An 11,404-nucleotide genomic window follows, 5' to 3' on the forward strand; every position below is an offset into this window, starting at 1 on the left:
ATACTAACCAAAAAGACTTAACCAAAGCTTTCGACATGATTGAACAGGATAAAATCCTCATCAACTATAGGAATTCCACACGCAAGTTTCTTTGCCTTCGAAATCATGCACAAGGAAATGTATCAAAGAAATGTTGAAGACTAATGAGGATATATCAGAACCGTTCATTATGTGAAGACTTGTAAGGAAAAAAGAACTTCCTGTGTGAGTCCAAATGACTAAAAACATTTAATTAAGGGCGATCCTGACCGATATCTCTCCGTACGATGCATACCGAATCGAAGAGGATGATGTTGTCAGTCGCATGGAAATCACTGATTTCTGCGAAGTTTCTAATTCAGTGGCCTTTCTGTGTATTAAGTGAAGCAACGATTAGTTCGAATTGGACACGTCTGGAACGAGTCGACCCGAATATGCCGAGCGTAGAAGACTGCTGATCTTCAGTCACTGTGAATTACCTTCAAGACGATAATAATTTAAAATTAAACCGAAAACATTCAAATTAGTATGCTGTTTGTGTATTTAAAACTTTATAAAAATTCTCTCGCTCGTCGTGGAAGCGACTCGAGTTCGCTCTGGAAGGGAAACGCGTCATATGTCACGTTCATGGGTAAACGTATTCAAGCTACGAAATGTATGAGAAATCATATTTCATTTCCAAATATGTTCAGGACTTGCTACTTTGACTTCAAGGTCCAATAATGACGGATCGCTTTCGGCAGCCAGAAAACACTATTAAATTAGCCTGAGCTAATTTCCTTGTCTCAAGGTCAGGAAAAGATAGTAAAGACCTTGAAACATTAAGGATATTTCAGATGCTTACAAATTGCTTTCATTTAACTGACTAAAGTTTCAAAGATTGACTTCAGTGAATAGTGAAATAGATTTTCGAATTTTAAAACAGAAAGCTCTCTGAGGTCTAAAGTAATCATATTTAATTTTTATTTTTTAATAATTAACTTATTATTAATTATTTTAATAATAAGTCACACTGCTAGGTGGGAATACAAAAATTCCCCAAAAGATTCATTTTAATGCTTCCCTCCACGTAATCTTTAATAAAAGGCGAAACATAACCACGAACTACGAAGGGAAACCTGAGCAACCAACGTTTGAAATGTTCCCGACACGTATCAGGAATAGCAAAAAGTGGTTGGGATTTGAAAAAATTTAATGCAATGTTTAAAAATAGATGAAGATTTTTTAAAGAAATATTCAACCGATTTCAGTGTTGATGAAATATGCCTGTTGATGAAAGGTCCAATGATCCTGAGGGTCTTCTGGAGCATTGGACCTTTACATGTATATATAAAAACGTCTTTAGTTCAAAGACGTTTTTACATATACATTTCTTTAGACATCAAATTTTTAGTAAAAATAAACTACAGCGTTAATCATATCATCTGGTTATGTATTGGGATATTTTAACGGAAATATTTTTATTTTTTGCATATCAGAATACTATCCAATTTTAAAATTAGTATGTTTATTACGCCTAGTACATAACACAATATACCACACTAAATTAATGTATGCAGGAGACTGTTTTCATTACGTTATGTATAATATATTATTAATATAAATACAGTATAGTTCATAATAAGCAACCCCTTTGAATTCCGAAACAATGTGCCCGCGTCGGTTTAATCCTATCTCTGCTTAAAACACTAGGGGATGTCAACCTCTATCTTGTAGCCATTCACAAGCAACAGCTAGCCAAACGTTTTAGTCATTCTTGTTATTATCGCGAACTTTATTCACACAGTTGAAACAATCCAAATAACATTAGCGCTCAAAAACAATTTGTGTGGTAATACAGGGCAATTCTTCCAAGGATTAACGAATATCCTTGTCAGGTAGCATGGGAAAACCTGGACTGTTCTAATTAACACTGTTTTTCAGTAAATCACATGTGATCAATTCTTTCATGTTTAATTCTTGTAAATGGTTGGACAGCTTCTCTGATCTTGCCCCAAGAGCAACGAAACAATTCTCTTTATTTTGGTGTGTTTAAGCCTCAGCTTAAACACACCAAAGTAAAGAGCGTAAAATTAATTTTCTTTCAGTACTATTTTGTTGATCTTTTTATCATGGGGTACAGCAATGCCATTAATCCAAACTTATCGATGTTCAATAATTGTGATGTGAAGTCTGGGTGAGCCAATACCAATCATTTTGTATTCAAAAGTCACAGAGAATTGTTGCTGTTCTGTTTTCCAATACAGTTTCGATTTCATGCTGATATCAGTTATCAGCATGAAAGTGATCAGAAGTAGGAAAACCATATTTTGCTCACTCATTCCAGTGAAATGTTTTGGCCACTTGATCACTGAGGTATTTATAATCAGTTTGGGCTAACGTGCTTCAGGCACTGACAGATGTTCTACAGTCGCATATTTCTGAATGTATATGACAATCCCTCCAGCCATAGGTCTGAATTGTCAGTTATGTCGGTCCCGAGCACGGATAAAATTGGGGGATTGAGGTAGTGCCGTACCTCCCCGTAAAAGGGACTCACGGCTGTTGAATCACCATACGAAATGAATGAATGAATTTGCTGTTATTACTGGTGTCCTCAATTTGTCCGCGCGGTTAGCCTAGTGGGTGTGCGCTTCGCAACCATATACCTGGGGAAGGAGTGTCCTAGGTTCGATTTCCGTCTACGACGTGATGATTTTCTTTAGCCATAGCCAAGTTAGCAGGTCTTGGGCGTGTACAGCAGGGTTCCCCTCGCCCCAGTTTATCTGGGGTTTTTCATCCCGCAAGCAGGCAAACCGGCCCCGTGAACTCACGCTGCTACAGTCAAAAAATACATCCATCCGCCAGCGGCAGGCCGGTTGGGGGTTGTACTAACAAACAGTCGCATCAAAATGTAACACGAGGACCCTGCGCAGGAATCGGAATAAACGCGTAGAGGAAGAAGACTGGTGTCCTCAATTTATGCTTTGATTGCGTAAAGTCAGGTCTTGAGCAATTAGAAAACGCCTTTCTGCTTCTTTAATATATCCATATTGTAGTCATTGCAACGACATGGTGACGTCGACTTTTGACTCAATGTTTCGGAGAATTTGGCCATGCAATGGTTAATTTTCCCAACGCACATATCGGTTAATTAGCTGTTACGTTTGGTAATCCGTTTAGTTTCGTATTGCTCTTAGATCTATTGAAATACCTTCAAACATCTGCTCATTGCTGTTATTCATGTAAACTATCTCCGTATGCAGCACTCTGTTTCACTTGCGGAAGACCACTTCCATTAGTTCTTCTTGGCATACGGCTATTCAGCATCGCTTCTGTTATGCAATGCATTGTCATTAACTTTTGAAATTTGCTCTACAATATGTCCTGGTTTTCTTTCATCCTATCTATTCTTTTAACTGTTATTGGATCACTGTTAATGTTTATATATTAATGTTTATATGTTAATATTAAGGATATGGCCCAAGAATTCACTGCGTGAATGAGTTCGATCCATTAAATTGTGTTATTAATATCTTCATACCTTCTTCGGTGTATTCTGCTGCTGCTTGTTGTTTAACTTTAGAGTGGAAGATGTCACTGGTTTTAAAGATTCCTCGGTATTTATAGTGTTTGTTTGCTGAAACTGCTTTCATTCATTTGTCGGGAATAAAATTAAACTTGCAAGAGTACTTCATGAAATATTCCTCGTTTTCTAGATAAAATTGCCAATTAATCCCAGCCAAATTCCATTTTAAAGTCCACACTAATTATACGAATTCGGTTCAGTGTTTGCCTCTGCCGATTTTCCATATGACTTCATGTTATCCATTAAGAGAAGCAATGAAATTTTAACATTTCAATTATGAATTTTTATACGCAAGTTTATTTCCCTTCGAAATCATACACGACGAAATGTATAAAAGAAATGTTGAAAGTTAATGATAATATATTTTAGAATCGTTTCCTTATATGAAGCCTTGTAAGGAAAAACAAAAATTCTTGTGCGTAGGAACTGAATAAAAGCATATAATTAAGAGCGATGCCTACTAATGTCTCAAGAATGATTCGTAGCGAATTGAAGATGACCAGTGTTGTCAGTCGCGTGCCTATCTGGAAATCACTGATTTCTGCGAAATTTCTAACTCAGTGGCCTTTCTGTGTATTATGTGAAGCAACAATTAGTTCGAATTGGACACATTTGGAATGAGGTCGACCCGAATATGTCGAGAGTACAAGACTGCTGATCTTAAGTCACTGTGACTTACCTTCAAGGCGATATTAATTTAAAATTCAACCGAAAACATTCAAATTAGTATGCTGTATGTGTATTTAAAACTTTGTAAAAAATTCTGTCACGTGTCGTGAAAACGACAGGAGTTCGCTCTGGAAGGGAAACGTGTCATATGTCACGTTCATGGATAAACGTATTCAAGCTACGAAATCTATGCGAAATAATTTTTCATTTCTAAATATGTTCAGGGCTTGCTACATCGACTTCAGAATCCGCTAATGACGGATTGCGTTCTGCAGGTTGAAAACACTATTAAACTAGTCTGAGATAATTTCCTTATGTCTCAAGTTCAGGAAATGATAATAAAGACCTTCAAACGTTAAGGATATTTCAAAGGCTTTCAAATTTCTTTCATTTAGCTGACGAAAGTTTCAAAGATTGATATCAATGAATAGTGAAATAGATTTTGAGATCTGAAAACAGAAACCTCTCCGAGGTCAAAAGTAATCATTTTCTACTTTTATCTACTTTTTATCAATTTTTTTTTTAGTATTTATGGTGTACTTCCTTTTAATCTTTGTATTGATGTCAGATGATTGTTGTTCTGGGTGATATTTAACTATACCGATAATGCGGTAATTTGAAGAGTTGTTAAACATGAGGTAAGTAACCGTTTTCTGTGATAGTGTCCATTTGTGTGACTGATGGATCATTACTAGACAAGGTGAACTCGGCAAAGTGATGGAGCAACTTGATTTTTTTTAATGTGGCTCCCATCCAGAAAAAGTTTCTATAAAGCTACAGACATTAGTACTACTGGTGGGTTACGGATATTTTTTCTCTTTTTATTTTATTATTTATTTTCACCAGGTCCGGAAACTCCACTCTAGACACCAAAGATGCACTTTATCAAGCCACTTCAGTCCTCCCGTGATCGGGAATTGGTCTCACACCGAACGAGGGAATTCATCTCCCACCTGATAGAGAGTACGTTGAAATTTAGGACATGTTTTAGGCATTATTAAAATCTCCAGAAGAATGTGATGTGATGACGAACACTGAATCGTGTAATAAGAAAGTGCTGACTCTACTGCACAAAGATTACTTTGTCATTTGGATTATTATATCCCGATATGGGATTCTTGGTTTCGCGATAGATTGCAATGCATCTCAAAAAAAAAAAAAAAAAAAGGGTAGCAGCTAAGAGGCAGGATATTCTCAACAAAAGTCGAAGCAGCTGACTGATTGATTGATTTGTGGTTTTATTGCGCAAGCACAGGAAAGGTCATGCTGCTGCTCCAGGACACAGTTCGAAGCTGCATGCGAAATCCAAATCAATAAAAAAATAATAAAGTAAAATGAATGAATAAACTGAAAATACAACTGCAAGAGTGCACCTTCTTCCTTTGGAAATGAAAAGGCGTCAGAGGATATGTTTATTTACGCTTTGATTCTAAACGTTTAATGGCGATTACGAAATATATTATTTAGGGAAAAAAAAAAAAAACGTTTCCTATTTCCATACCAAGCTAAATGACTAAAAAATCATCGGTTTCTTACTGCATTCCCGAAATGCTGATCCGATAATGCGATAACCACACAGTGAGGAATTAGCCTCTCAACAGCGCAAGATGCCCTCTAGTGACTGAGTTCACGGACAATTCATCGCGGGGAAAATCCATTGCAGGAAAAATCATCGCAGAAAAAATTCGCTGAAAGCGTTATTCGCTGGAAAATTGATGCCAGTTTGGTTTAACACGTGTTATGTAGAGGTGTGTGTGATATTTGATAGTAATTTGTATCCAGGACCGCCTTAAGACCCATAGAGGTCCAGCGCACTTAAAAGATTTTGGTGCCCCATATATACGTAATTCAAAATATAAACAATAATAAACCATAAAATAAATTTTTATTTTTCAAAATGAAACAAAACTTATAGTAAGAGGGAAAATAATGTTTATTTTTGGATACTTCAACTTTATTTAGATTTGAAAAATTTTCTCCTACTTTTTTTAATTGCAAAGTCTTTGATGAGATCCTCAAAATTAATCTTACGTAACACATCTGCTTCTATACTTAGTAGAGATAAGGCATTCAACCTGCCTTGTGGCATAGTTGTTCTGGTGGGATTTTTAATATACTTCAACTGAGAAAATGAACGCTCAGCTGAACAATTTGTGACCATTAATGTTAAAAATATACGAAAGGCAATGTCTACATTTAAAGGCACACTCGATATTGTCTTCTACAATTATTTTATAAAGTTCCGCATGACTGAATCTTGTTTTTACATTTTTTGTTGCACTGAACTTATGGCGCACATACGAGTGAAACTGTTGAAGCTCAGCTGAGAAATTAGTGTTCAAATCCTCTGGGTAAGCATCAATCAGCTTTTGACAACACTGAGAATACCTTTCAATTTCAGTAGATGATGAAGTCACTGAAGTAGCATTATGTGGCACATCACTTAGAAAAGAAAATCTCTCTGATATTTCTTTGTATATCTCTCCTCTTCTTCTCATCTCAGTTTCAAGTTTGTCAACAATTTTGAAAGGTGATGATACGAAATTTATCTCTGGCATTCAGATATACTTCTGGAGCATCTCCGTCATTGGGTACCTTCTTTCTGATACGTTTGCGAGTTTGTGCTGCCTTGTAATCAACATCTGGTAGCACTTCCTTTGTAGCTGCTTCATATCTTTCAAATTCATTTCGTGAAGTGCACAGTTGGTCAGCTAACGATCCATACAGATCTGCACAAGTTTTTAAGTTGACATCCTCATTCTGTAGAACTTGGCTTACTCTATGAACATTTTGTAAAATCTCATCCCAAAAATTCAACATAAAAACGAATTCTAACTCTTACATCTTATTTGTAAAATTATCTGCTTCTCTTCTAGTATCTCCCTTTTGTGACTGGTCTTCGGCTATACGGTCTAACGCTTCTAAAATTTGAAGGAAAGATTTCAAAATTGCTGCTGTTGCCGTAGCATGTGCCTCCCATCTGGTTTCAGAGATGGATTTTAAGACGTTTTCATTTCCAATAAAGCCTTTAAGAATTGTCCGCCAGCTGGTTGAGGCTGAACAAAAGGTATAGAGCAACCGCACTGTAGAGAAGAAATTAACTGCCTCTTGACAACAGTCAACAGTACTTCGGCTTACCGAATTTAGTGAATGAGCTGCACAGGGCACATATATAGCAAACCTGTTTGTTTCTAAAATTTTTTGCTGCATCCCCTTATAATGCACAGACATGTTAACAGCGTTGTCATAAGACTGACGCCTACATTTTGAAAAGTCTAGCTGACAAACGTTATGTAAGTACTGCAACGGCTGATTTGCCATTTCCTCACAGGTACGGCTTTTCAATTCCAGAAAGGTTAAAAAGCGTTCAATACGCTGTCCATCTTTTAAGTACCTAAGTACAACACTTAACTGGTCGATATGTGACAGATCTGGTGTTGAATCCACTGACAAACTAAAATAACCAGAAGATTTTACTTCATCAACAATAAGCACGTGGCCCTTTTGAGCCATCAGTTGAGAATTCCTCGCAGGTGGCTTTGGACAGATAAGAAGGATTTCCTTTGCCACAATTTCCATATTTCGCAATGTGACCTGCTAAAAATGGCTCAAACTGACTTATGAGCCCAAGCAGCCCTAAAAACTTCCCATTTTGCAATGATCCAAATCTTTCTTCTGTTCCTCGAAAAGCCAAGCCACTTTCAGCTAACGTACGAATAACAGCTATGACACGCCTCAGGACATGTTCCCAGTAATCACGCTCTTCCTGAATTTGTTTTTCCAACTGTTGTCCCAACCCTACACCTTGTCTGCGAGTTAAGTAGCTTAGAGTCTCGGTGAGTAGTGCTTTTTCTCATGTTGATCAATTACAATAATATTTCGCCAGTCACTGAACCCTTCTCTTGTTACAAAATGTGAGAAATTTTAGGAGCAAACAGTTTACAAACAAAACAATAAACTGACCCCGTTGATGGTGAACACAACAACCACTCTCTCTTGTATTCCTCACCATTGGCTTTTGTCCCAACAAAAAGTTTCTGCGAACAGTATCTTACTGGTTTGCTACTACTCAAATGTCGGTAAGACTTGTCAAATGCCCCATTGTGGTGTTGACTGTCACTTGTTCCACAAGCAGTGCAATAAGCCTCGTCATCAGCAGAGAAATCAAGCCACGACTCTGGATCTTTTGCTATATTTACTTCATCTTTTGCAGACTGAACATTTCACTACCATCACCATGGCCCAATAAACTTTCATTTTCAGCAATTATTTCACCCCCAGAATGTTTTGTAAAGCAACTTGCATCAACATTTGCAGTAGAGATATCAAGAGAATTTACAGACAAAGTGAGGTCAGTAGTGAGACATGTGCTAAATGAACCTGTTTGTGACACCTTGATGATTCCACCGTCATCATATTTTGATTTTGAAGTGATCAAAGTGGTATTTGTGTCCACTTCTGATGACGGAGATGGCTCTGATCAAGAATTGGTATGTAATGTTGTTGAACTGGTGTGAAGAAATCAGCCAGCTTTGCAGTCTTGGAATTTAATTCCAAAGTCTCCTCTTGTTTCTTTTTTGATAGTTTTTGGCTTTTGTGCACCACTTCTTGGGATCTGTTAAATACAAAAATAAAAAGATTATTTTGCTGAATATTAGGTGGCAATCAACACAGTTCCACATATCACAGGCAATATCATCCGAACAATTTAATTTTCGGCTTACAGCTGAATCTTGTGCTTTCGTGCTTTAATTAACACTTATTTTACCAGAGTCGCACTTCTGCAACAGCTAGGCATTTTATCGAAGGCGCGTTTCTGAGACAGTCACGTGATTTTTTTTATATTTGATTCTGGAGACTTTAATAAGACATAATTTATTAAAACAAGACCTAAAACAGACAGGAAAATAAAAAATAAAATGGTTACGCTAATTATAAAAAAATTACCTCGTTTGACACAATGGTAATGCCAGAAAGCTTCCTGAGCGATAATACGGTGTAAACGAACCGTCATGCTCGTTAGAGTTTTATTAGGCCTTCTACACGTCATTATTTATGCAAAAAAAGTAGTTAACATTAAGAAAAGATAAAAACAATGAAAAATTAATTAAAAGTTAATTTAAAGGGGACACCACAGAAATTCTGTGGTGTCCCCTTTCCATGATGCCCTACGACGTGCTTATTTTGCTTAATGGTTAATCCAGCCTTGTTTGGTGCGTATTGAGAGGGCGGCAAAAGCTCTAGCTACACCACTGCCTTTATGGAATCCAAATTGTATTGGGGATAATACCAAGCTTATCTGTTTCTGCTTGAAGCAGTGTGAGATTTAACTTTCTCGTAATCTTTTCGAGGCTGAATAAAAGACTGAGGGATCTGTAGCTTTCCGGGAGTTGAAGTTTTTCCCCTCACCTTCTTCAGTGGCATGATAATGGCAGTTTTCCATGCTATGGGGAAATTCTGGAATCTGAAAATGGCATTAGTTATGTTGACTAGATGGACTATAGCTTTTCTTGGATGTAATTTTATTATTCTATTGGTGATGCTGTCTGGGCCTGGAGCCTTTTTGTTGTTCAGATGAGTTATGATGCTAATAATTTCTGCTGATAGCAGTGCATAGCTAGAGCTGTTGCTGCCCGGAGTGGTCCCTGAATTTGCCGCCCCTCTCAATACACACCAAAAATACTACAAAAAGTCAAAACGACATATAGGGAAATAAATTAAGACACTATGTTTATTTTTGAAGTAAAACTTTAATTTCAACATTCTAAAATATTATTTTTCTTGCTTTTCTCTTAGAAAAATCTTGTTGACATTGGCGAAGTCTATTTCATAGTAATGTAGGTAATTCTTAATCAATTTTATTTAGAAAAAATCCTCTCACAACTAGCAACACTTACAGCAATTGTGAGGAAAATTCGCAGTAGTATTACAATATTTGGAACTGAGTTCTCGTGACTGTATTTTAGAATTAACTGCAAAAGTTCAAAATGCCGCTCGGGGTGGACCGGCTCTTCCGCACCCCCCTAGCTACAACACTGGGAGTATCCTAGGTTCAGGGGCGAATGCTGGTCTTGAAATTCACGCTTCCTTTGGTTATCATTCAGGGAGTGAGAGGTGTGATTATCGCAATAATGAATTACAGGTAACCCTCGTATAACGCGGATGTTAGATTCCATAGATATGCGTCGTTACATAAATCGCGTTATGCGAGACTCAGATCACATAGAAAAAGCAGAGTTAGGTTCGGAAATCGTTTTTTTTTTTTAAAAAAAAAATCATATAAATAACAATGACATATCCAACAAAAAATATTTTTATTTAATTCAGGTAACTCTGCTTACTTGATATAATTCACTGGGATGGGGATGGCTTAGAAGAGCTAAGGATAGCTCCGTAAGAGGTCACCACGCCTGCATTCGTGAAGGAAAGAAGAAGAAATTGCAGTTTATCAAAAAATGGAAATATTCGGAAACAATCTCAAATCCTATATCATTGCATTTTGCAGGATTTTTTCTATATAATCATGTTTTTTTAATAGTGAAATTTCTCGTGGACCCACCAACATTAACAAAAAATCACCCATGCCGTTGGAAATAATAAAAAAAAAAGTGAACAGCGGATTTAAAAAAAAAACGATTAATCCATCTATTCATTGGACATGAGGAGATCAGATGCAGTATGGTCACGCCGTTCTTTGGTGATGTGCCAAACCAGTTCTGTCCAGGTAGTCCTATTGTCTGCTTTTCACAAACACAAAAAAATAAGAAAACTTTGGTGTAATATTATTTTAATCTTTTCTTAATACGAAAGGTATTTTAATATATGAGAAGTACAACGAAAGGAAGTGTTAGACCTTCAAATTGTATTCAGGTGAGGAATATTTTTTTACGTTTTAGTTTCAACACTCCTAATAAAAGTCACATGCATATTTGCATTAAGCAGAGCAATAAAACTTGAAAAGAACTACCTTAATATGAAACATAGCTAAGCGACACCAAATTATAACTTGTACTAGGAACGTCGTTAGAGTGTGTGCTGCCCCACGAGACAAGCAATACTTAACCGTCTCTTTAAAAAATAAAATCAAAAAGGCGTTTTTATGGTTAGGATATAATCTATTTTAACATTTTAAACTAATATATAATTTTGACGGTCACAACGGACGAACAAATAAATAATCGGCTATCC

The 11,404-nt window shown here is 36.6% G+C and overlaps 1 non-coding gene across 1 annotated transcript; it reads right to left on the minus strand.

Moving 5' to 3' along the window:
* Positions 1-985: 985 nt before the first annotated feature.
* Positions 986-1,105, minus strand: LOC150092054 (U5 spliceosomal RNA). Its single transcript, XR_016550629.1, has one exon. It is a non-coding gene; the product is annotated as a U5 spliceosomal RNA (small nuclear RNA).
* Between the last annotated feature and the right edge of the window lie 10,299 nt (positions 1,106-11,404).

This window comes from Typopeltis vanoorti, unplaced genomic scaffold (genome assembly GCF_054136105.1).
Source record: "Typopeltis vanoorti isolate ZY-2024b unplaced genomic scaffold, IOZ_Tvanoo_1.0 HiC_scaffold_914, whole genome shotgun sequence".
Classification (NCBI taxonomy): Eukaryota; Metazoa; Arthropoda; class Arachnida; order Uropygi; family Thelyphonidae; genus Typopeltis; species Typopeltis vanoorti.